Source organism: Somniosus microcephalus, unplaced genomic scaffold (assembly GCF_052327205.1).
Source record: "Somniosus microcephalus isolate GS21.2 unplaced genomic scaffold, FLI_Smic_1.0 unresolved_chr3, whole genome shotgun sequence".
NCBI classification, from domain to species: domain Eukaryota; kingdom Metazoa; phylum Chordata; class Chondrichthyes; order Squaliformes; family Somniosidae; genus Somniosus; species Somniosus microcephalus.
Window position 1 is genome coordinate 6,758,306 of NW_028225181.1, and position 27,511 is coordinate 6,785,816.

Consider the following 27,511-nt stretch of genomic DNA (forward strand, 5'->3'; position numbering starts at 1 on the left):
ACACTCCCGGAGACACTCTGTAAAAACTGACACACTCCTGGGGACACACTGTAACACTGACACACTGCCCGGGACACTCTGTAAATACTGACACGCTCCCGGAAGCACTCTGTAAATACTGACACACTCCTGGGGACACACTGTAAATACTGACACACCCCCGGGGATACTCTGTAAATACTGACACACTTCCGGGGATACTCCGTAAATACTGACACACCCCCGGGGACACGCTGTAAATACTGACACACCCCCAGGGACACTCTGTAAATCCTGACACAATCCCGGGGACACTCTGTAATTACTGACACACCCCCGGGGATACACTGTAAATACTGACACACCCCCGGGGATACTCTGTAAATACTGACACACCCCCGGGGATACTCTAAATACTGACACACCCCCGGGGATACTCTGTAAATACTGAAACACCTCCGGGGACCCTCTGTAAATACTGACACACCCTCGGGGATACTCTGTAAATACTGACACCCCCCCGGGGATACTCTGTAAATACTGACACACCCCCGGGGACACCCTTTAATTAGTGACACACCCCCGGGGATGCTCTGTAAATACTGATCACACTACCAGGGATACTCTGTAAATACTGACACACCCCCAGGGACACTCTGTAAACACTGACACACCCCCGGGGATACTCTGTAAATACAGACACACCCCCGGAGACACTTTGTAAATGCTGACACACCCCCGCGGATACTCTGTTAAAACTGACACACCCCCAGGGACACTCTGAAAATACTGACACACCCCCGGGGACACTCTGTAAATACTGACACACCCCCGGGGATACTCTGTAAATACTGACACACCCCCGGGGATACTCTGAAAATACTGACACACTCCCGGGGACAAGCTGTAAATACTGACACACTCCCCGGGGACACATTGTAAATTCTGGCACACGCCCGGAGACACTCTTTAAATACTGACACACTCCCGGAGGCACTCTGTAAATATTGACACACTCCCGGAGACACTCTGTAAACACTGACACACGCCCCGGGACATTCTGTCAATACTGACACACTCCCGGAGACACTCTGTAAATACTGAAACTCTCCTGTTGACCCTCTGTAAATACTGACACACTCCCGGGCACCCCCTGTAAATACTGAAACTCTCCCGGGGACCCTCTGTAAATACAGACACACTCCCGGAGTCACTCTGTAAATACTGAAACACGCCCGGAGAGACTCTGTAATTACTGACATCCTCCCGGAAACTCTCTGTAAATACTAACACACTCCCCGGGACACTCTGTAAATACTGACACACTCCCGGAGACACACTGTAAACACTGACACACTCCCGGAGACACTCTGTAATTACTGACACAACCCCGGAGGCACTATGTAAATACTGACACACTCCCGGAGACACTCTGTAAATACTGACACACTCCCGGGGACACTCTGTAAATACTGACACACTCCCGGAGACACTCTGTAAAAACTGACACACTCCCGGGGACACACTGTAACACTGACACACTCCCCGGGACACTCTGTAAATACTGACACGCTCCCGGAAGCACTCTGTAAATACTGACACACTCCTGGGGACACACTGTAAATACTGACACACCCCCGGGGATACTCTGTAAATACTGACACACCCCCGGGGTTACTCTGTAAATACTGACACACCCCCGGGGACACTCTGTAAATATTGATACATCCCCGGGGACACTCTGTAAATACTGACACACTTCCGGGGATACTCCGTAAATACTGACACACCCCCGGGGACACGCTGTAAAAACTGACACACCCCCAGGGACACTCTGTAAATCCTGACACAATCCCGGGGACACTCTGTAATTACTGACACACCCCCGGGGATACTCTGTAAATACTGACACACCCCCGGGGATACGCTGTAAATACTGACACACCCCCGGGGATACTCTAAATACTGACACACCCCCGGGGATACTCTGTAAATGCTGAAACACCTCCGGGGACCCTCTGTAAATACTGACACACCCCCGGGGATACTCTGTAAATACTGACACCCCCCCGGGGATACTCTGTAAATACTGACACACCCCCGGGGACACCCTTTAAATAGTGACACACCCCCGGGGATGCTCTGTAAATACTGACACACTACCAGGGATACTCTGTAAATACTGACACACCCCCAGGGACACTCTGTAAACACTGACACACCCCCGGGGATACCCTGTAAATACAGACACACCCCCGGGGACACTTTGTAAATGCTGACACACCCCCGCGGATACTCTGTTAAAACTGACACACCCCCGGGGACACTCTGAAAATACTGACACACCCCCGGGGACATTCTGTAAATACTGACACACCCCCGGGGATACTCTGTAAATACTGACACACCCCCGGGGATACTCTGTAAATACTGACACACCCCCGGGGACACTCTGTAAATACTGACACAACCCCGGGGATACTCTGTAAATACTGACACACCCCCGGGGACCCTCTGTAAATACACACACTCTCCCGGAGGCAATCTGTAAATACTGAAACACTCCCGGAGACATTCTGTAAATACTGACACACCCCCGGGGATACTCTGTAAATACTGACACACCCCCGGGGATACTCTGTAAATACTGACACACCCCCGGGGACACTCTGTAAATACTGACACAACCCCGGAAACTCTCTGCAAATACTAACACACTCCCCGGGGCACTCTGTAAATACTGACACACTCCCGGAGACACTCTGTAAACACTGACACACTCCCGGAGAAACTCTGCAATTACTGACACAACCCCGGAGGCACTATGTAAATACTGACACACTCCCAGAGAAACTCTGTAAATACTAACACACTCCCGGGGACCCCCTATAAATCCTGAAACTCTCCCGGGGACCCTCTGTAAATACAGACACACTCCCGGAGGCACTCTGTAAATACTGAAACACTCCCGGAGACACTCTGTAATTACGGACATCCTCCCGGAAACTCTCTGTAAATACTAACACACTCCCCGGGACACTCTGTAAATACTGACACACTCCCGGAGACACTCTGCAAACACTGACACACTCCCGGAGAAACTCTGTAATTACTGACACAACCCCGGAGGCACTATGTAAATACTGACACACTCCCGGAGACACTCTGTAAATACTGACACACTCCCGGGGACACTCTGTAAATACTCACACACTCCCGGAGACACTCTGTAAAAACTGACACACTCCCGGGGACACACTGTAACACTGACACACTCCTCGGGACACTCTGTAAATACTGACACCCTCCCGGAGACACTCTGTAAATACTGACACACTCCTGGGGACACACTGTAAATACTGACACACTCCCGGATACACTCTGTAAATACTGATACACTCCCTGGGACACTCTTTAAATACTGACACACTCCCCAGGACACTCTGTAAATATTGACACACTCCCAGGGACACGCTTTAAATACTGACACACTCCCGGCGACACTCTGTAAATATCGACACACTCCCGAGACACTCTGTCAACACTGACACACTCCCGGGGCACTCTGTAAATACTGACACACTCCCTGAGACACTCTGTAGACACTGACACACTCCCCGGGACACTCTGTAAATACTGACACACTCCCAGAGACAATCTGTAATTACTGACACACTCCCGGAGACACTCTGTAAATATTGACACACTCCCGGAGACACTCTGTATATACTGACACAGTCCCGGGGAAACTCGGTAAATACCGACACACTCCCGGAGACACTCTGTAAATACTGACACACTCCCCGGGACACTCTGTAAATACTGACACACACCCCGGGACACTCTGTACATACTGACACACTCCCGGGGACATTCTGTAAATATTGACACACTCCCCGGACACTCTGTAAATAATGACACACTCCCAGAGACACGCTGTAAACTCTGACACACTCCCGGGGACACTCTGTAAATACTGACACGCTCCCGGAGACACTCTGTAAACACTGACACACTCCCGGTGACCCTCTGTAAATACTGACACACTCCCGGAGACACTCTGTAACCACTGACAAACTCCCGGGGACACTCACTAAACAATGACACTCTCCCGGAGACTCTCTGTAATACTGACACACTCCCTGGGACATTCTTTAAATGCTGACACACTCCCAGAAACACACTGTAGTACTGACACTCTCCCCGGAACACTCTGTAAATAATGACACTCGCTCGGGGACCCTCTGTAAATACTGACACACTCCCGGAGACCCCCTGTAAATACAGACACACACCCGGGGACCATCTGTAAATGCTGAGACACTCCCGGGGACAGTCTGTAAATACTGACTCACTCCTGGGGACCCACTGTAAATACTGACACACTCCCGGGTTCCCTCTGTAAATATTGACACACTCCTGGGGATCATCTGCAAAAAATGGCACACTCCCGAGGTCAGTCTGCAAATACTGACATTTTCCCAGGACACCTTCTGCAATTATTGTCACACTCCCAGGGAACGACTTTAAATATTGACAATCTCCCGAGGACCCTTTGTAAAAACAGACAGACTCCCGGAGAACCTTTGTAAATACTGAAACACTCACGGGGACCCTCTGTAAATACTGACACACACCCGGGGACCCTCTGTAAATACTGACACAATCCCGAGGACACACTGTAAATACTGACACTCTCCCGGGGACACGTTGTAAATTCTGGCACACGCCCGGAGACACTCTTTAAATACTGACACACTCCCGGAGGCACACTGTAAATACTGACACACTCCCGGAGACACTCTGTAAACACTGACACACTCCCCGGGACATTCTGTCAATACTGACATACTCCCGGAGACACTCTGTAAATACTGAAACTCTCCTGTGGACCCTCTGTATATACTGACACACTCCCGGGGACCCCCTATAAATACTGAAACTCTCCCGGGGACCCTCTGCAAATACAGACACACTCCCGGAGACCCCCTGTAAATACGGACACACACCCGGGGACCATCTGTAAATACTGAGACACTCCCGGGGACAGTCTGTAAATACTGACTCACTCCTGGGGACCCTCTGTAAATACTGACACACTCCCGGAGACCCCCTGTAAATACAAACACACACCCGGGGACCATCTGTAAATACTGAGACACTCCCGGGGACAGTCTGTAAATACTGACTCACTCCTGGGGACCCTCTGTAAATACTGACACACTCCCGGGTTCCCTCTGTAAATATTGACACACTCCTGGGGATCATCTGCAAAAAATGGCACACTCCCGAGGTCAGCCTGCAAATACTGACATTTTCCCAGGACACCCTCTGCAATTATTGTCACACCCCCATGGAACGACTTTAAATATTGACAATCTCCCGAGGACCCTGTGTAAAAACAGACAGACTCCCGGGGACCCTTTGTAAATACTGACACACTCACGGGGACCCTCTGTAAATACTGACACACACCCGGGGACCCTCTGTAAATACTGACACAATCCCGAGGACACACTGTAAATACTGACACACTCCCGCGGACCCACTTTAAATACAGGCACACTCTTGTGGACACTCTGTAATTACTGACACACACCCGGGTACTCTCTGTAAATAGTGACACACACCTGGGGACCCTTTGTAAATGCTGACACACTTCCAAGGAACATCTGTAAATACTGACACACTCCCGGGGACCCTCTGTACTTGCTGACACACACCCGGGGACCCTCTGTAAATACAGACACACTCCCTGGCGGCCACTGGAAATACTGGCACAGTCCCGGGAACCCTCTGTAAATACTGACACACACCTGGCGACCCTCAGTAAATACTGACACACCCCCGGGGACCTTCTGTAAATACTGACACACTCCCGGACACACTCTGTAAATATTGACACTTTCCCGGGGACCCTCTGTAAATACTGACACACCCCCGGGGATACTTTGTAAATACTGACACACCCCCGGGGATACTCTGTCAATACTGACACACCCCCGGGGACACTCTGTAAATACTGACACACCCCCGGGGACACTCTGTAAATACTGACACACTCCCGGGGACACTCTGTAAATGGTGACACACTCCCGGGGACCCCCTGCAAAGACTGACAGACTCTTGGGGACAATCTGGAAATATTGATACCCTCCCGGGGACCGTCTGTAAATACTGACTCACTCCTGGGGACCCTCTGTAATTACTGGCACACTCCCGGGTTCCCTTTGTAACTACTGATACTCTCCTGGGCAGCATCTACAAATAATGACACACTCCCGAGGTAAGTCTCCAAATACCGACACTCTTCCAAAACACACTCTGCAAATATTGACACACTCCCGTGGACCCTCTGTAAATAGTGACACACACCTGGGGACACTCTGTAAATACTGACACACCCCCAGGGTCCCATTGTAAATACTGACACACTCACGTGGACACTCTGGAAATACTGACAAACTCCCGGGGACCCTCTGTAAATACTGCCACACACTCCCTGAGTCCCACTGTAAATACTGACACATTCCCAGGGACCCTCTGTAAATGCTGCCACACACCCAGGGACCCTCTGTAAATACTGGCACAGTCCCGGGGACCCTCTGTAATTATTGACATACTCCCGGTGACCCTCTGTAAATACTGACACACTAACGGGGACCCTGTGTAAATTCTGACACACTCACGGGGACTCAATGTAAACACTGACACACGCCGAGGGGCTCTTTGTAAATACTGACACACACCCAGGGACCCACTGTTAATGCAGACACACTCCCAGGGACCCCCTGTATACACTGACATTGTCCCGGGGACACTCTGTAAATACAGATACACTCCCGGGGACCGTCTGTAAATACTGGCTCACTCCTGTGGACCCTCTTTAAAAACTGACACACTCCCGGGTTCAGTCTGTAATTACTGACACACTCAAGGGGACTATCTGCAAATAATGACATACTCCGGAGGTAAGCCTGCAAATACTGACACTCTCGTGAGTCATCCTCTGCAATTTATGACACACTCCCGGGGACCCTGTGGAAATACGGACAACCTCCCGGGGACACTCTGTAAATACTGATACACTCCCGGGGACCGTCTGTAAATACTGACTCACTCCTGTGGTCCCTTTGTAAATCCTGACACACTCACGGGTTCAGTCTGTAAATACTGACACACTCAAGGGTACCATCTGCAAATAATGACATACTCCTGAGGTAAGTCTGCAAATACTGACACTCTCGCGAGATATCCTCTGCAAATTATGACACACTCCCGGGGACCCTCTGTAAATACTGACAAACTCCCTAGGACCCAGTGTAAAAACTGACACACTCCCCGGGACCCTCTGTAAATACTGACACACTCCCAGGTTCCCTCTGTAAATACTGATACTCTCCTGGGCAGCATCTGCAAATAATGACACAATCCCGAGGTAAGTCTCCAAACACTGACACTTTCCCAAAACACACACTACAAATATTGACACACTCCCGTGGACCCTCTGTAAATAGTGACACACACCTGGGGACTCTCTGTACATAATGACACACTCCCAGGGACCCTCTGTAAATACTGACACACTCCCGGGGACCTCTGCAAATACAGACACACTCCCTGAGTCCCACTGTAAATACTGACACACTCCCAGGGACCCACTGTTAAAACAGACACACTCCCGGGGACCCCCTGTAATTACTGACAGCCTCCCGGGGACGTTCTGTAAATACTGATACAGTCCCGGGTCCGTCTGTAAATACTGACTCACTCCTGTGGACACTCTGTAAATACTGACACACTCCCGGGTTCAGTCTGTAAATGCTGACACACTCAAGGGGACCATCTGCAACTAATGACATACTCCCGAGGTCAGTCTGCAAATACTGACATTCTCGCGAGACATCCTCTGCAATTTATGACACACTCCCGGGGACCCTCTGTAAATACTGACACACTCCCGGGGTCCCTCTGCAAATACTGACAAACCCCCGGCGACCCTATGCAAATATTGACACACTCCCGGGTCCCTCCTTAAATACTGACACATGCCTGTGGACCCTCTGTAAATAATGACACACTCCCGGGGACACTCTAATTACTGACACACTCCCAAGGTACCCCAGTAAATACTGACACACTCCCTGGGACCCTCTGTAAATACTGACACAATCCTGTGGACACTCTAATTACTGACACATTCCCAAGGTCCCCCTGTAAATACTGACACACTCCCCGGGACCCTCTGTAAATACTGACACAATCCCGTGGACACTCTAATTACTGACACACTCCCAAGGTCCCCCTGTAAATACTGACACACTCCCTGGGACACTCTGTAAATAATGACACACTCCCCGGGACACCCTATAAATACTGACACACTCCCCTGGACACTCTGTAAATACTGACAGACTCCCGGGGACACTCTAATTACTGACACACTCCCAAGGCCCCCCCTGTAAATACTGACACACTCCCCTGGACACTGTAAATAATGACACACTCCCCTGGACCCTCTGTAAATACTGACACACTCCCGTGGACACCCTGTAAATACTGACACACTTCCGGTTTGCAATGCTTTCTTCTCAGTCTGTCAGCATCATCTGACAAACATTACATCATAGAATGCTAGAATGATACAGCACAGAAGGAGGCGAATCGATCCATCGGGCCTGTGCTGGATCTTTGAAAGCGCTGTCCCGTTAATTCCACTCACCTGCTCTTCCTGCATAGACCTTGAAATCATATCCAATCAAACATTTATCCAATTGCCTTTTGAAAGTTACTATTGAATCTGCTTCCACCGCTCTTCCAGGCAGCACATTCCAGATCACAACAACTCGCTGTGCAGAAAAATGTTTCGTCATGTCGCCTCTGGTTCTGTTTTTTCCAATCAACTTAAACCTGGGTCCTCTGGTTACTGACCCTTCAGCCACTGGAATCAGTTTCTCCTCATTCACTCTATCGAAACCAGTCATGATTTTGAACTACTCTATCAAATCTCCCATAATCCTCTGTGCTCTAAGCAGACACATCCCAGCATCTCCAGTCCCTCCACATAACTGAATTCCCTCATCCATGGCACAATTCTGCTTCTGCCCGATTCCATTACCAAAAAATTCCCTCTCAGCATCACTTCAACACAGACAGCTTACTGACACGGGAGGGATTCAACCTGTAAATATTATACCGCTTGTAGTGTATGTACCCGTCTACCTTTAAGGGAACTATTGAATGTAACCGTTCACCTTTAAGGGAACTACTTTAGGTGTGGCACTATTTGTTTGGCTTCTGTATACTGTAATACCGATAGTGACCACACCAGTATATAAGTGTTGTGGCAGGATTGCTGGGGCAGATTCGCCCTGACCTTCGAATAGTAAAGACCTGTTTGTTACTCCTGAAGTCTGTGTCGTTATTAACCGTACAACCTACAGACTTTACAGTGGCGACGAGTCCGATCGTACCCTGTGGCAAGACTACCAAAGCAACGAAGAGCGTCGAAGAGAGGCAACCGCCCTCGTCGTGCTGCTGAAAGAAAACACGAGGCTGCAGCAGGAGGAAGGAGGAAGACTTTAGCAATAAAAGCTTCCATCTGCAACAGGCACTGACTACCCTTCTACCACGGTGCGGAGTGAGCCGATCAGCTGGAAACAAGGTGGCCGCGGAGACTGTGAGTAGGGGAAGGTGTAGAGCACATCCGGAGGATAAGGGCTATGCACTCGACCACGGTCGAGGGGGAACGGAGCCAGTCAGAAAGTCGGGTCCAACGGCATCGTGAGACAGTCGGACCTCGATCGGCGGGAAAAGCCGGGCAGCGACCGCAGCCATGAAGCGCTGAGACTGGGAGTAGGCGCGGGAAGAGAAACCCAGCTGCAGCCAGGGAGGGAAACACTGGTCTGCGAGAGGGCTGGGAGGCGAACAGGAACCGTGCGGGTGGGAGAGAGAGACAGAGCCGAGCAAGGGGAGAGAGACTGTGCGAGAGCCAGTCCAGCAGCTGAGCTGTTCTCCACCAACGGGGTACCCAGAGCCAGTAGAACTGAACGTGCGGGAGAGGGAGAGACAGAGCCGAGCAAGGGGAGAGAGACTGTGCGAGAGCCAGTCCAGCGGCTGAACTGTTCTCCACCAACGGGGTACCCAGGGCCGGTAGAACTGAACGTGCGGGAGAGAGAGCGACAGAGCCGGGTACGGAGAGAGAGACTGCGCGAGAGCCAGTCCAGCGGCTGAACTGTCCTCCGTTAACGGGGTGTACCCAGCGCCGGTAGAGCCGTGCGGGCGGGAGGAAAGGACAGAGCCGAGTAAAGGGAGCTGTGCGAGAGCCAGCCAGCGGCTGAACCTGTCCGCTGTGGGGAAAGCGTACCCCTTCCACCAGGAAGAAATGCGGGAAGCCGCCATTAGGCGGAGGATACGACAGAAGCGGGAAACCGCCATTGAAGTGGGCGGGGAGAGAAAGGAAGAGCGGGAAACCGCCATTTTCGAGGGAAAACCGCCATCTTAACTGACATACCGCCATTGAAGTGGGCGGGGAGAGAAGGAAAGAGCGGGAAACCGCCGATTTCGCGGGAAAACCGCCATCTTAGAAATAAACAAATAAATAAGAATACTTAAAGAAATACTGGTGCTGCTCCCAAGGGAAGAAGAATGCCTAAGCGAGGGAATATTAACGACTTTAATTCTGAAATAGAAGACTGGGCCACGTACGTGGAAAGCATAGAGATCTATTGTGAAGCCAAAAAAATAGAGGAAGATGACAAGGCGATAACATTGCTAAACTCGATGGGGGCAAAAACATACGGGCTCTTGAAGCATCTAATAGCACCAGATAAACCAGCGGATCAGACCTTCAAAGAGATTGTGGCTGTGCTGAAGGACCAATTGAACCCCACACCGTTGATGCTGGCTGAACGATTCAAATTCTACGCAAGAACGCAGAGGAAAGACGAAAGCAATGCGGTGTACTTGGTCGAACTGCGTAGGCTAGCAAAATACTGCCAGTTCGGAGGGAATCTGACAGGAGCACTGCGGGACAAGTTCGTATGCGGATTGTCCAAAGAAGGGATGCAGAAGCGACTACTGGAAGAGAACGGCCTCACACTGGACAGGGCTGTCTTTATAGCTGCATTGCACGAAGCCGCAGTGAAAGGAACGGCGGAAATGCAACTAAAGGCGGCAGCACTAGGGGTGGACCAAATTACTTTAAGCACAACAAAATGCTAACGTTGTGGGAAGACAATGCATGACCAGAATCAATGCTGGTTTAAGAACCAAGAGTGTAGGAAATGTGGCAAACTGGGTCACATCGCGAAGGTATGCCGGTCAGGGAAGAAGACCAACAATCAAAGGAAGCCACCACAAGAAAAGTACGACAAGGTACACAAGGCGGCTGAGAAGAGTTCAGACGAACAGAATTCAGACTCAGACCCAAACAACCAAGAGCTGGGTTGTCTGAGAATCCACAATGTGGGCAAAGAAACGGATCTACAAACCATCTGGGTCATACTAAAAATAGCTGGAGTCCAAGTAAGGATGGAGCTGGACACTGGATCAGCTCTATCAGTCATCAACCGAAGGGACTACCACCGGCTATTCTCTCACATACCTTTAAGAAATATCAAGTTCGTATTACAGACATACACGGGGCATAACGTATACCCCATGGGGAAAATAAGAGTCAAGGTGAGAGATGGGGTAAAGAACACCCAAGAATGAACTTGTACGTATTACCTGAAGGAGGACCACCACTTCTAGGACGGGAGTGGATTAAGAAAATAGATATGGAATGGCACTACCTAAAAGCCATAATGAGGGAGGACTCGGTGCAAGCTATCAGCTCAGATTCTGAAATGGATGACGATAAGACCAATTCAAATATGGAAGACAAGGCTAAAAGGGACTTGCCGACGATGGGGAAGGAAACGAAGACATGCAGAAGGACTTATGTTACCAAGAAGAATAAAGCTGCAGAGCAGAACTCCAGGTTGACAGAGAATTCTGAGCCTGTTCAAGCAAAGGATTCATCCACGACGGAAGAACACCGAGTTCGGACTCAAACTTATGTCAAAGTACGACAACAATTAGAACAGTTGAGTGACCGTCTCGTGCAAGAGATGAAAAATATGGAAAAGTTCTGGGACACCGAATGGGATAACCTGGAAAGACAACAGAGACAGCTAGAATATTTACAGAACGAACCAAAGGAAGAGGAATCTTCAGGAAGCCAGGATTCTATCCCAGTTCATCTCTACGACTCGTTGCAAGCAGAGTGTAACAAGTTGAAAGAACAGTATGAACAGGCCCAGACTACAATCCTGGAAGGGGTTAACTCGGCAACCTCCGAAAAGCTAGTTTTAGTGAAAGCATCTGAACAGCTAAAGGTTGAACATGAGCGAGAATTACAAAGGCTGCAGGAAATGTTTGATGAGCTCCAGGCCAAGACAGACTCATCGGTAGAGATTCCATCCATCGATGAAAAATTAGAGGTGGAAGACATAGCAGAACATGAAATTCAAGATGTCCAAGAACTCATTAAATTATTGAAGGCAACCCAGGACAAATATGAGGCGGCAATGGCCGAGGTTCAACAACTTGAAGAACATATTCAGCTAGGAATCCGGGCAGTGGAAGGAAAGGCAACTGGAAGGATCACAGAGACTGTAGGAATGGCCCCTGAACAGGAGTTAGAGAACATCAAGGCGCATCTTCTTCGAGCGCTTAAAACCAAAGTACCGGAGGAAAGGAAGGTGAAAACATTGGAGGGAAAGGTGGATGAAGTGGAGAAGACTCTAATCCACAGTGTCCCCATAGAAGAGTTAACGGCCAGCCAACTCTTACACACGCTGAGGGACAAGACTCCAAAATGGGAACACGAGTTTCAGGGTTCAAAGGGAAAGAATTCGGAGCTTCCAAAAGTCACGAAGATAGCTGAGGGGGCAACACAGCTTTTACAAGGATGCCAAAAGTACGCTGAATTGCGTCAAGGGGAACAGAAGGGGGTGGAAACAGATACTCCAGTAAAAGGATTAAATAGCCTGACAACGAAATCCCCGATGGAAGGGAAGGTATTGAACTCACAAATGAGGCCAGTAGTGAAGGAATGGCAGACATCCCCGGAAGAGCGGAATGAATATGAATGTTTGAAGAAGTCTTTTCAAGAAAGATGGTTAGGGAAGGAACCACCGTCGGCTAACGTCCAGATGGATAAGAAGGAAGTAGAAGGGCCTCTCACTGGCCTAACTCAGACGACCCCGAATATTACCATGACCTGTTGAGTGACACTGAATATTACGAGGATCTGGTCTGCTCAGTTTGTGATGAAAACTCCCAAAGTGCTGAAATCCGGATGAAGCACTTAAGGTCTAAGGAACATAGAGAGTTGGTGGCGCTACAGCTGGCAGCCGAGAAAGGAGCTCCGAGAGTGTCAAAAAGGCAGAAAAGGAAAAGAAGAAGCAGAAGATAATAACTGTCTAAAATATTAGCACTTCTACCATCTCAGGCGGGACACTCCGAAAGGAACTAAATTAGTTGAAAAACTGGAAAATATCAAGACAGCCAGTTGGTTGTAAAAGTCCGCACTGCTGGTTCAACAGGACGAAAGTTCAAGCTGTTACGTCAAGAAAAAGGCTATGGAGGAGTCACGCTAGCCATGTGAACTGGCTACACCAAAGAGATGTTGCTTGGAACGAGTCAAGATCAGAGACTGAATCTATGAACTGTTTCCGCAGAGACTGAACCTGTGAACTGTTCCCACCAAGATTATATCTGTAAATTGTTTTATATGACATTGACTCCACCGAGATTATATCTGTAATTTGTTTTATAGGAAGTTGAAGATATGTATGTTTAACGGGGACTCTGTAAGTAATAAGCTAAAAAGGGAGGATTGTATTGTATGTACCCGTCTACCTTTAACTTTAGGTGTGGCACTATTTGTTTGGCTTCTGTATAATGTAATACCGATAGTGACCACACCAGTATATAAGTGTTGTGGCAGGATTGCTGGGGCAGATTCGCCCTGACCTTCGAATAGTAAAGACCTCTTTGTTTGTTACTCCTGAAGTCTGTGTCGTTATTAACCGTACAACCCACAAACTTTACACCGCTAACACTCAGTGCCCATTAAAGTTCCAGCCTTGTTGATGCTTGATATATATTTTCAATACAGAGACCATAGCAGTCACTTTACTGCCCCAGTGTTAATGGGTGAGCAGCAATCAGTGTCTGGGACATTGATATTCGGTCAGCGGCCTCACAGTGCCCGGTGTCCTGTTTCCACAAACACTCTCCCAGTAAGGCCCCATCTGGAGTAACTGTGTTCAGTTCTGGGCCCCGCTCCTCAGGAAGGAGATATTGGCCTTGGAGGGAGTGCAGCGCAGATTCACCAGAATGATACCGGGTCTAAAAGGGTTAAATTATGAGGACAGGTTGTATGGACTATGTTGGAACTCCCTTGTGTATAGAAGGTTAAGGAGTGAACGAATTGCAGTGTTTCAGATGATTAATGAATAGATATGGTAGATAGAGGGAAACTGTTTTCTCTGGTGGGGTGAGTCCAGAACAAGGGGCAAAATCCTTACCATTAGAGCTCGGCTGTTCAGTGGTGCTGTCAGGAAGCACTTCTTCACACAAAGGGTAGTGGAAATCGGGAATACTATCTCCCCCAAAACGCTGTTGAGGCTGGGGGTCAATTAAAAGTTTGAATACTGAGATTGATATATTTTGTTATTGTGTAAGTGTATTAAGCTTACTGAACCAAGGCAGCTAAAAGGAATTAAGGTGCAGACCAGCCATGATCTGATTGAATGCTGGAGCAGGCCTGAGGGCTGAATTCCCTCTTACTGTTCCTATATTTCCATGTTTTTATGACCCAGAAATCCTCTCCATCTCTCCTCACTCGAGTTTGCATTTGTTGTAAAATGAGCAGCGCTGAGCTTCAGCAGATCTTATCGGTGATTTTGATCTGGACATTTCATTGTTCTCAGTCTCTGAGCAGCCTCTGAAAAACAACAAGCTCTCACCTTTTGAAGGCTGAGATTATCTTGCCTACGACACACAGCGTTCAAAATTCAAATCCGTTAGACACAGGGGATGGAAAGATCAGGCAGACTCAGAGTGACAGTTGGTCCAGATTGGCAGCGAGTAACTTCCTGGTATGCTGGAATTAACCCATGGGGATTCACAGATTCGTCAACGGGGGGAGAATGGAGATTGATGAAACTATCGGGGAACAGCGCCTAACATGAGCTGGTTGGAAGTGAGATGGGAAGTCAGTCAGCTCTTTTAATGCAGACTGTAACACTGAGCAATCAGGTGCGATAAAAAGATTGAGATCACTGAGGGTACGGTGGTATAGTGGTTATATCGCTGGAATAATGATCCCGAGAACGATAGTTCAAATCCCCCCCCGGAAGTTTGAGAATTTGAATTCAAGTTTAAAAATCTGGGTATGAAAAGCCCGGTATCAGTGAATGTGGCTGACACATGGAGTGGATTTATCCTGTGAATATTGTCTCGCTAACACTCAGTGTTCATTAATGTTCAAATAGACATGGGGGGCATGTGTTACTGATTTAGGTGGGATTTGTCTCTGATATGGGAACGATTTGTGTACATGGATCCCTGAATCACTTGGCTCCACCACAGTTCCTAGATTCTCACCATTTAGAAGATATTCTGATCTTTCTTTCTCAGGTCTGGAGTGGATGAACTCACACGTTCATGCGCAGTGAGTGTTAGAAAGAGCAGCAGTCAGGGTCTGGGACATTGATATCTGGCCAGGGGCCTCACAGTGTCGCGTTTCCTGGTTACACAAACACTCTCCCAGCTCTCGCTCTCTCTCTTCACTCTAGTTTGCATATGTTGCGAAATTATCTCCTGTGCTCTTTAAAAGACCTTTTCCGTGCTTCTGATGTGAACAAGCTATTGTTCTCAGTCTGTCAACGTCATCTGACAAACATTACATCACAGGATCATCGAATCATACAGCACAGAATGAGGCCATTTGGCCCACCGTGGCTGTTCCGGCTCTTTGAAAGGGCTGTCCAATTAATCCCACTCCCCTGCTCTTTCCACATAGACCTGTAAATCATATCCCGTCTAAAATGTATCCAATTCCCTTTTTAAATTTCCTATTGCATTTGCTTCCAGTGCCCTTTCAGGCAGTGCATTCCAGATCACAACAATTCGCTGTGTAACAAATAGTTTTTCTTCATATCACCTCTGATTCTTTTGCCAATCACCTTAAATCTGTGTCCTCTGTCCACTGACCGTTCTGCCACTGGAAACAGCTTATCCTTATTTACTCTATCAAAGCGATTTATGGTTTTGAACACCTCAATCAAATTTCCTCGTAATCTTCTCTGCTCTAAGTAGAACAACCCCAGCTTCTCCAGTCTCTCAACAGAACTGAAGTCCCTCATTCCCGGTGCCAGTCTAATAAATCTCCTCTGCACCCTCTCCAAGGCCTTGACAACCTGCCTACAATGTGGTGCCCAGAATTGGACGCAATGCTCCAGCTGAGGCCTAACCTGTGTTTATAAAGTTTTAGCGATAACTTCCTCTGTGCCGCTATTAATAAAGCTCAGGATCCGGAATGCTTTTTTCACAGCCTTCTCAACTTGTCCTTCCAAGATTTGTGTACATAAACCACAGGACTCTTTGTTCCTGCATCACCTTTAACATTGCACCATGTTGTTCACATTGCCTCTCCTCATGCCTCCTACCAAAATGCATCACCTCACAACAAACGCCCACTTTTTACAGGCTGACATTGCCTTACTCTCTGATGTGTAAAGAAAACAAAGATGGCTCCCCTTCCATTTGCCTCTCTGGATGATTCTGCCTCTGCCCGTTTCTATGAACCTTTAATGACCCTCAGCTTCACCTCAACACTGATAGATTACTGACACGGGAGGGATTCAAACTGAAAATATTCTCTCGCTAACACTCAGTGTCCATTAAAGTTACAGCACTGGCGATGCTTGACTTTCAATGTAAATACAGAGACCATCGCAGTCCCGTTTCTGCCCCAGTGTAAGCGGAATAGAGGCAGCAGCGGGATAACCTTGGTGGCCCTGGTAATAAAATACCTGGACTGAGGCAGGAGCTGGTTAATCTAGGCAGCCCTGGGAATAAAATTCCTGGACTGAGGTGGGAGCCATGAAACCAGGCGGCCCTGCGAAGGAAATTCCTGGACTGAGGCGGGAGCTGTGAAACCAGGCGGCCCTGGGAATGAATTTCCTGGACTGAGGCAGGAAAAGTGTATTTAACCTGTGCTGTACCTGCCCTGGGAGTGTTTGATGGGGATAGTGTAGAGTGAACTTTACTCTGTATCTAACCCGTGCTGTACCAGCCCTGGGAGTGTTTGGTGGGACAGTGCAGAGGGAACTTCTCTATGTATTAAACTGTGCTGTACCAGCCCTGGGAGTGTTTGGTGGGACAGTGTAGACGGAACTTTACTCTGTATTAACTCGTGCTGTACCTGCCCTGGGAGTGTTTGTTGGGACAGTGTAGAGCGAGCTTTACTCTGTATCTAACCCGTGCTGTACCTGCCCTGGGAGTGTTTGATGTGACATTGTAGAGGGAGCTTTGCTCTGTATCTAACCCCGTGCTGTACCTGACCTGGGAGTGTTTGATGGCACAGTGTAGAGGGAGCTTTACTCTGTATCTAACCCGTGCTGTACCTGCCCATGAGTGTTTGATGGGGCAGTGCAGAGGGAACTTTACTCTGTATTAACCAGTGCTGTACCTGCCCTGGGAGTGTTTGATGGGACAGTGCAGAGGGATCTTTACTCTGCATCTAACCCGTGCTGTACCTGCTCTAGGAGTGTATGGTTGGACAGTGTAGATGGAACTTTACTCCATATTAACCAGTGCTGGACCTGCCCTGGGGGTGTTTGATGGGAAAGTGTAGAGGGAGCTTTACTCTGTAACCAACACATGATGGACCTGACCTGGGAGTGTTGGATGGGAAAGTGTAGAGGGAGCTTTACTCTGTATCGAACCTGTGCTATACCAGCCCTGGGAGTGTTTGATGGGACAGTGTCGAGAGAGCTTTACTCTGTATCTTACCCGTGCTGTCGCTGGCCTGCGAGTATTTGATGGGACTGTGTAGAGGGACTTTTACTCTGTGCCTAACCCGCGTACCTGCCCTGGTGTGTTTGAAGAGGCAGAGAAAAGAGAGCTTTACTCTGTATCTAACCCATGCTGTCCCTGCCCTGGGAGCACTTGATGGGACTGTGTAGAGGGACTTTTACTCTGTACCTAACCCATTTGGGAGCCAGTTCCACATTCTAACCAGTCTCTGGATGAAGATGTTTCTCCTTATTGGATTTATTAGTGACTATCTTATATTGATGAATATTAAATAATCTAACCACTGTACCTGCCCTGGGAGTGTTTGTGGAGACAGAGAAGAGAGAGATTTACCCTATAGCTAACTCGTAGTGTCCCTGCCTTGGGAGTCTTTGATGCGACAGTGTAGAGGGAGATTTACTCTGCAGCTAACACATTCAGCACCTGCCCTGGGAGTGTTTGATGCAACTGTGTAGAGGGAGATTTACTCTGTAGCTATCTCGTTCAGTACCTGCCCTGGCAGTGTTTGATGGGACAGTGTAGAGGGAGATTTACTTTGTATCTAACCCGTGCAGTCCCTGCCCTGGGAGTGTTTGGAGGGCCAGTGTAGAGGCAGCTTTACTTTGTATCTAACCCATATTGTAATGCCCTGGGAGTGTTTGATGGGACAGTGTAGAGGAAGCTTTATTCCGTATCCAACCCGTGCTCTACCTGCTTTGGTGTGCTTCACCGGACAGTGTAGAGGAAGCTATATTCTCCATCTAACCAGTGACGTATCTGCCCGGGGAGTGTTTCATGGGACCGTGCAGAGGGACCTTTACTCTGTATCCAACCCGTGCTGTCCCTGGCCTGCAAGTATTTGATGGGATATTGTAGAGGGAGTTTTACTCTGTATCTAACCTGTGCTGTACCTGCCCTGGGAGTGTTTGAATGGACATTGTAGAGGGAGTTTTACTCTGTACCTAACCCATGTACCTGCCCTGGGAGTGTTTGAAGAGGCTGTGTAAAGAGAGCTTTACTCTGTATCTAACCCTTGCTGTACCTGCCCTGGGAGTGTTTGAATGGACAGTGTAGAGGGAGCTTTACTCTGTATCTAACCCATGCTCTACCTGCCCTGGGAGTGTTTGAATGGACAGTGTAGAGGGAGCTTTACTCTGTACTAACCCATTCTGTATCTGCCCTGGGAGTGCATGACGGGACAATTTAGAGGGTGCTTTACTCTGTATTAAGCAGGGCTGTACCTACTCTGAGAGTGTTTGATGGGGCTGTGTAGGCGGAGTTTTACTTTGTATCTAAACCGGGCTTTACCTGCCCTGGGAGTGCATGACGGGACAGTTTAGAGGGTGCTTTACTCTGTATTAAGCAGGGCTGTACCGACTCTGGGAGTGTTCGATGGGGCTGTGTAGACGGAGTTTTACCCTGTATCTAAACCGGTCTTTACCTGCCCTGGGAGTGTTTAATTGTACAGTGTAAAGGGAGGTTCACTCTATAACTTCCTTCTAATCATTTCTCCCTCGTATATTTATCTAGCTTCCCGTAAAATGCATCTATGCTACATGCCACATCTAATCCATGTGGGAGCCAGTTCCACATTCTAACCAGTCTCTGGATGAAGATGTTTCTCCTGAATACCTTATTGGATTTATTAGTGACTATCTTATATTGATGAATCTTGAACAATTTAACCACTGTACCTGCCCTGGGAATGTTTGTGGAGACAGAGAAGAGAGAGATTTACCCTATAGCTAACTCGTAGTATCCCTGCCTTGGGAGTCTTGGATGCGACAGTGTAGAGGGAGATTTACTCTGTAGCTAACACATTCAGCACCTGCCCTGGGAGTGTTTGATGGGACAGTGTAGAGGGAGCTTTACGCTGTATCTAACACGTACTGTACCTGCTCTGGGAATGTTTGATGGGACAGTGTAGATGGGGCTTTACACTGTATCTAACCCGTGCTGTACCTGCACTGGGAGTGTTTGATGGGATAGTGTAGAGGGAGCTGTACGCTGTATCTAGCCCGTGCTGTACCTGCCCTGGGAGTGTTTGATGGGACAGTGTATAGGGAGCTTTACGCTGTATCTAACCCGTGCTGTACATGCACTGGGAGTGTTTGATGGGACAGTGTAGAGGGAGCTTTACTCTGTATCTAACCTGTGCTGTACTTGCCCTGGGAGTGTTTGATGGGACAGTGTAGAGGGGGCTTTACGCTGTATCTAACCCGTTCTGTACCTGCCCTGGGCGTGTTTGATGGGACAGTGTAGAGGGGGCTTTACTCTGTATCTAACCCGTGCTGTACCTGCCCTGGGAGTGTTTGATGGGTAGTGTAGAGGGAGCTTTACGCTGTATCTAGCCTGTGCTGTACCTGCACTGGGCGTGTTTGATGCGACAGTGTATAGGGAGCTTAACGCTATATCTAGCCCGTAATGTACCTGCCCTGGGAATGTTTGATGGGACAGTGTAGAGGGGGCTTTACGCTGTATCTAACCCGTGCTGTACCTGCACTGGGAATGTTTGATGGGACAGTGTAGAGGGGGCTTTACGCTGTATCTAACCCGTGCTGTACCTGCCCTGGGAGTGTTTGATGGGACAGTGTAGAGGGAGCTTTACGCTGTATCTAACCCGTGCTATACCTGCCCTGGGAGTGTTTGATGGGACAGTGTAGAGGGAGCTTTACGCTGTATCTAGCCCGTGCTGTACCTGCACTGGGAATGTTTGATGGGACAGTGTACAGGGAGCTTTACGCTGTATCTAACCCATGCTGTACCTGCCCTGGGAATGTTTGATGGGACAGTGTAGAGGGAGCTTTACGCTGTATCTAACCCGTGCTGTACCTGCCCTGGGAGTGTTTGATTGGACAGTGTAGAGGGGGCTTTACACTGTATCTAACCCGGACTGTACCTGCCCTGGGAGTGTTTGATGGGACAGTGTAAAGGGGGCTTTACTCTCTATCTAACCCGTGCTCTACCTGCCCTGGGAGTGTTTGATGGGACAGTGTTGGAGGGAGCTTTACGCTGTATCTAGCCCGTGCTGTACCTGCCCTGGGAGTGTTTGATGCGACAGTGTATAGGGGGCTTTACTCTGTATCTAACCCTTGCTGTACCTGCCCTTGGAGTGTTTGATGGGACAGTGTACATAAGAACATAAGGAATAGGAGCAGGAGTAGGCCAATCGGCCCCGCGAGCCTGCTCCACCATTCAATAAGATCATGGCTGATCTGATCCTAACCTCAAATCTTCTATCACTCTGCATCCACCCGAACCCATGTGATCTCCCGGGAGAGGCGAACAACCAGCTAAAGACCCAATTGCCAATTTGGGAGAAAAAAATCTGGGAAATTCCTCTCCGACCCATCTAGGCGATCGAAATTCTTCCAGGAGATCACTCTGTCCCTATATTTTCTACAGTACTTACCTTCTGTGAAGGCGATCTCCACCCCAGCCAGGAACAGGAATAAAACCATCTCCTGAAATCTAAAAGAATTAGAACACAGTAGGAGCAGAACAAGGCTACACGGCCCCTGGGCCCACTCCACTACCCACAGGGCCATGACCATTCCGAAACCAGACTCATGTCCAATTTCCTGCCCGCTCCCCGTAACCCTTAATTCCCTTTACTTCTAGGAAACTATCTATTTCTGTTTTAAATTTATTTAATGATGTAGCTTCCACAGCTTTCTGGGGCAGCAAATTCCACAAACCTACCACCCTCTGAGTGAAGAAGTTTCTCCTCATCTCAGTTTTGAATGAGCAGCCCCTTATTTTAAGATTATGCCCCCTAGTTCTAGTTTCACCCATCATTGGGAACATGCTCACCGCATCCACCCGATCAAGCCCCTTCACAATCTTATATGTTTCAATAAGATCGCCTCTCATTCTTCTGAACTCCAATGAGTAGAGTCCCAATCTACTCAACCTCTCCTCATATGACCACCCCCTCATCCCCGGGATTAACCGAGTGAACCTTCTTTGTACTGACTCGAGAGCAAGTATGTCTTTTCTTAAGTATGGACACCAAAACTGTATGCAGTATTCCAGGTGCGGCCTCACCAATACCTTGTACAACTGCAGCAATACCTCCCTGTTTTTATATTCCAACCCCCTAGCAATAAAAGCCAACATTCCATTGGCTTTCTTAATCACTTGCTTCACCTGCACACTAACTTTTTGAGTTTCGTGCACCAGGACCCCCAGATCCCTTTGTGCTACAGTACTTTCCAGTTTCTTGCCATTAAGATAATAACTTGCTCTATGATTTTTCCTGCCAAAGTGCATAACCTCACACTTTCCAGTATTGTATTCCATCTGCCAAATCTCTGCCCACTTACTTAGCCTGTCTATGTCCCTTTGCAGGTTTTTTATGTCCTCCTCACTCACTACTTTCCGTCCCATCTTTGTATCATCTGCAAACTTTGATATGTTACACTCGGTCCCCTCCTCCAAATCGTTAATATAGATTGTAAAGAGTTGGGGACCCAGCACTGACCCCTGCGGAACACCACTAGTTACTGGTTGCCAATCTGAGAACGAACCATTTATCCCAACTCTCTGCTTTCTGTTAGAGAGCCAATCCTCCACCCACGCCAGAATATTACCCCCAATCCCGTGATTTTTTATCTTGAGCAATAATCTTTTGTGTGGCACCTTGTCAAATGCCTTTTGGAAGTCTAAATACACTACGTCCACTGGTTCCCCTTTATCCACCCTGTATGTTACTTCCTCAAAAAACTCAAGCAAATTTGTTAAACATGACTTCCCCTTCATGAAACCATGCTGAGTTTGCCCTATTAAATTATGTTTATTCAAATGTCCCGTTACTGTCTCCTTAATAATGGACTCTAACATTTTACCAACCACAGATGTTAGGCTAACAGGTCTATAGTTTCCAGCCTTCTGCCTACTACCCTTTTTAAATAAGGGTGTTACATTAGCAGTTTTCCAATCTGCCGGGGCCTTTGCTGAGTCCAGTGAGTTTTGGAAAATTATTACCAATGCATCCACAATCCCTACCGCTACTTCCCTCAAGACCCTGGGATGCAAGCCATCAGGTCCAGGGGATTTATCCGCCTTGAGTCCCATTATTTTACCAAGTACCACTTCCTTAGTGATTTTAATTGTATTTAGTTCCTCCCCCCCTAGAGCCCCCTGTTTGTCCAGTGTTGGGATATTCTTAGTGTCCTCTACTGTAAAGACTGATACAAAATAATTGTTCAGTGTTTTTGCCATCTCCATGTTTCCCACCATTAATTTCCCGGTCTCATCCTCTAAGGGACCAACATTTACTTTAGCCACCCTTTTGCTTTTTATATAACTATAGAAACTTTTACTGTCTGTTTTTATATTTTTTGCTAATTTACTTTCATAATCTATCTTCCCTTTCTTAATCAATCTTTTTGTTATTTTTTGCTGTCTTTTAAAGACTTCCCAATCTTCCATCCTCCCACTAGATTTGGCTACCTTATATGCCCTTGTTTTTAGTCGGATACTATCCTTAATTACTTTACTTAGCCACGGATGGCTATCTTTTCTTTTACACCCTTTTTTCCTCAGTGGAATATATTTTTTTTGGAATAACTCCTTAAATGTACACCACTGGTCATGTACCGTCTTACCCTTTAATCTATTTTCCCAGTCCACTCTAATTAATTCCGCTCTCATACCTTCATAGTCTCCTTTATTCAAGCTCAGCACGCTTGTTTGAGATCCAACCTTCTCACCCTCTAATTGAATATGGAACTCAACCATGTTATGGTCACTCATTCCAAGGGGATCCTTGTAGAGGGGGCTTTACGCTGTATCTAACCCGTGCTGTACCTGCACTGGAAATGTTTGATGGGACAGTGTAGAGGGAGCTTTACGCTGTATCTAACCCTTGCTGTACCTGCACTTGGAGTGTTTGTTGGGACAGTGTAGAGGGGGCTTTACGCTGTATCTAACCCCGTGCTGTACCTGCACTGGGAATGTTTGATGGGACAGTGTAGAGTGAGCTTTACTCTGTATCTAACCCATGCTGTACCTACATTGGGAGTGTTTGATGGGACAGTGTAGAGGGAGCTTTACGCTGTATCTAACCCGTGCTGTACCTGCACTGGGAATGTTTGATGGGACAGTGTATTGGGAGATTTACTCTGTGTTGTATCCTGAAAGTGGGCCTGGTGTTGTGCCAGGTCGACACTTAACCTTTTGCCCCTCAGAGCAGACTAAATGATATCCAAAGTCGATGCTTAGCTTTGGTACAGATGACAGACTTCGAGTGAAGGCAGATTCAAAACGGTCTTTATTCACAGGTCTGGGGAGAACCTTCTGAGACCTCTCTCAGAACCGACTCCACCGGTTCCCTAGCAACAATCACAGTTATACAAAAATCAAACCCCTGCCCTAGGGGCGGGGGCAAATCTTATCAGCATATACAGAGCTTTAGCTAAATGGCAATTATAAACCATTACATTTCATCTTCTTGCCGCCCACAAATCCCACATTTCTGTTATCCTCCTGTCACCTCCTGTGACTGTGGGCCTCATCTTAATTGCTTTACAACCATCCATTTGCCCGTAGCCAGGTAGTTTGCTTGTTATATGTTTTCTTAAGATAACAGTCCTCGCTAAGTCTGTTCAAAGCACAGGCTTTTGGCCGCGTCTCAGGTTACTTCTGCAAAGCAAGCACATTCTGATTAGTCACACCATACTTTGAAGAATGGAACCCTGTTGTGATTTACATCAAACTAATTCTTAGGTGCGTTATCTCGCATATGTGTTGCCTCACCTGGCCGAACAGGCATCCTCCCCAATCTTCCCATGAGTTGTTCTGCAGTTTAATTTCTCAGCATTTGAAGTCAATTAATCATGTTTTAAAGCTTAGCTGGGTAAATGCAATATACAGACCTCTATATCGTTTAACTCAGGGTATGGTATATCCCATTATCTCCACCTTGTACATTGGTGCTACATTATACATATTCTAACATAAAAACTAAGGTATAATAGTAATTTGTTTACTTCAGTCCCCCCTTATGGCCCATTGGTCACTTTGACCCAATATGGCCAATATGCTACAGTTTAAGATTGTATTCTATGAGTACCGTCGCCCTAGTGGTACCAAGCCAGGGTGTCTAGTACTCATACTTCCACAATCCTAAACACAGTTTTCATTATAATTCTCCTCACGCCCTACCCCTTGTTTGTTGGTGGTTAGCAACAGTGTTTCCTTCTCTCCTTCCTTCGTTATTCATTTGGTTATGGCCTGTGCTAGGTTGTGGTTCTTTCGCCATCGGCAATATCCACAAAGTAAGAACAAAAGGATCATTAATACGGCGCCTTGCACCACTACGAACACGTGTGACATGCTCCTTATCCAGGGGTGTATATCGACATTTAGCCCCCAATTCCAGATGTTATTGTACCAGGGATTTTCCACGTGCCATAACTTCTTCCAAGCTTCCTCTTCTTCTAACTTAGGAATTGCCTTGGGCTCTGGTATGACATAAGCATCAACCTCTTTATTAAGTACCATACTATCAATTGACCATGTTTTCGTTTCCTGCGGTCTTGGTGGGTGTATATATTGATGTCCTATCTGTGTGATAATTTTGCATCAAAACAAAGTTTGGTTGGGGAATGGGACAAATGAGATCTTGATATTCATATTTCTGTTCAGTCGTGGTGACACAACATGTCCCGTTGTTCCTTGGTGCTCCCCTTGTCTGGTGTATCCCCCTTGGGTGTATCTCAAGGGTGCAATTGGTGGTTTTTGTGAATCTGCACTCGGCTGTGTCTCCCTCGGTGGGGGGGCGGGTGTGGTGTGCGCGTCCATGTCCTTCCCTTGTGGTGGTACCCATCTATTACCACCCTCCTTATGGTTCCATTCTTCTGGTTATTGTCTTCATCCCTTTCCCAAAGTGCCTTGATAAGGACATCATGATATTTAACCCGACTCTCCCTTTGTATCGCTCCTATATTAATCACGTCGTATAGGGGCTGTCCCTCTTCTGGGAATTGTGGGATGGCCAGTACAAAGCCAATCATCTTAGCCCATGGGGTCAGACAATTGCCTGCCCGGTATACTTGTTCCATTTTACGCCCCTTACATAGGCTTTTATTTGTGTCAATCCAAGGTTCCAGGTCCTCATTAGTAATCCAATCAGGGATCTGTCCATTATTTATTTGCCTCATGTTATGCTGAGCATTCGACAATAGCCATGAGCCATACATGGCACATACTAGTTCCTTATGGGTTTGGCGAGAAGCATTGTTAAGTCGATCAATAACTGTATTGATTGTTTCTGCATGGGGGGCTACTACCTCTTCCACCCCCAACAATTGCATTATTGTTTGTTTTCCTGCCGGTGCCAATTGCTGGCTATTTCCAGTGGCTTGTTTTAGTAACTTCTTTATTTTTGCTTGTAGTTCTTCTACTCCTTCGTTTACTCCTTCTATGTCCAAGCTATTAACTGTTGCTAACCCGGCCGCATACCCTGCTCCGGACATTTCCAATACTCCCCGTTTCTTACGTCTTTGTGAGAGAGATTTTCCCTGTGGACCCTCTAATTGTTTTACCCACAGGGAGTTCCATATTTGTTTTGGATGATTGTTACACATCGTGGGCATCTCTAGAGTACTCATATTAATGGCGACCTTAATAATTCTATGTGTTACCCTAAAGTGCACCTCATCTTGTGTTTTCCTTGTTATTAAACCCCCGGGTGCCCCTTTTCCCATTGGTGGGCAAGTTAGTGCAGTGAGGGTGTTTTTATGCTTGCTGCTTTTCCTTTGTAACCCTATCCCCTCCTTCCTTTCCCTGATTTCCATCTGTAATATTTGTCCTCAACTAGATCCCTTTTTGCGTTCTGCATTATAAAATCCAATCATTCCCCTTCGTTTTTTTACCTATTTTGGGCCAGTTTAGTGTATTCGAACTCTGCCCCAGATATGGGATCGCGATATAATTTGGTGTAACCTCAACTGCCTTATTGAATCCGAATCCTGTGGCCTAGAAATTCAGTATAGCCACTTTTGGGGCGGTAAAGTCGGGCGGGCGCTAAAGTTTGCGCCCGCCGGAAAGTGGAGGCCACTTTGTCGATATTCAGTAGCTTTGGCCAAGGAGTTTGCTCGAGCGCTAAAACTGGCGTTGCACCCCTATCTTTAGGTGCTAAGCCGGCAGTGCAGACTGATACCGCCGAGGCCGGGCGCAGCGCAGGTGCGGTCATGTTTTGATTGACAGCAGACACCCTGGCGCCGGCCAGCTCTTAAAGGGGGAAGGGTCGACTTGGTCTGCTGCCACGCCCTGGATACTGCAGCCCTCCAGCTAGGCCTAAACACTGCTGCTGGAGAGAAATAGCACCAGCAACGATGCAGAGGGCCCGTGAGCGAGCGCAGCGCTTCTCTGCCCATGATTTGAAGGTGCTGCTTAGGGGTTTGGAGAAGAGAAGAGATATCTTGTGCCCGGACAGTGGCAAGAAGGCTCC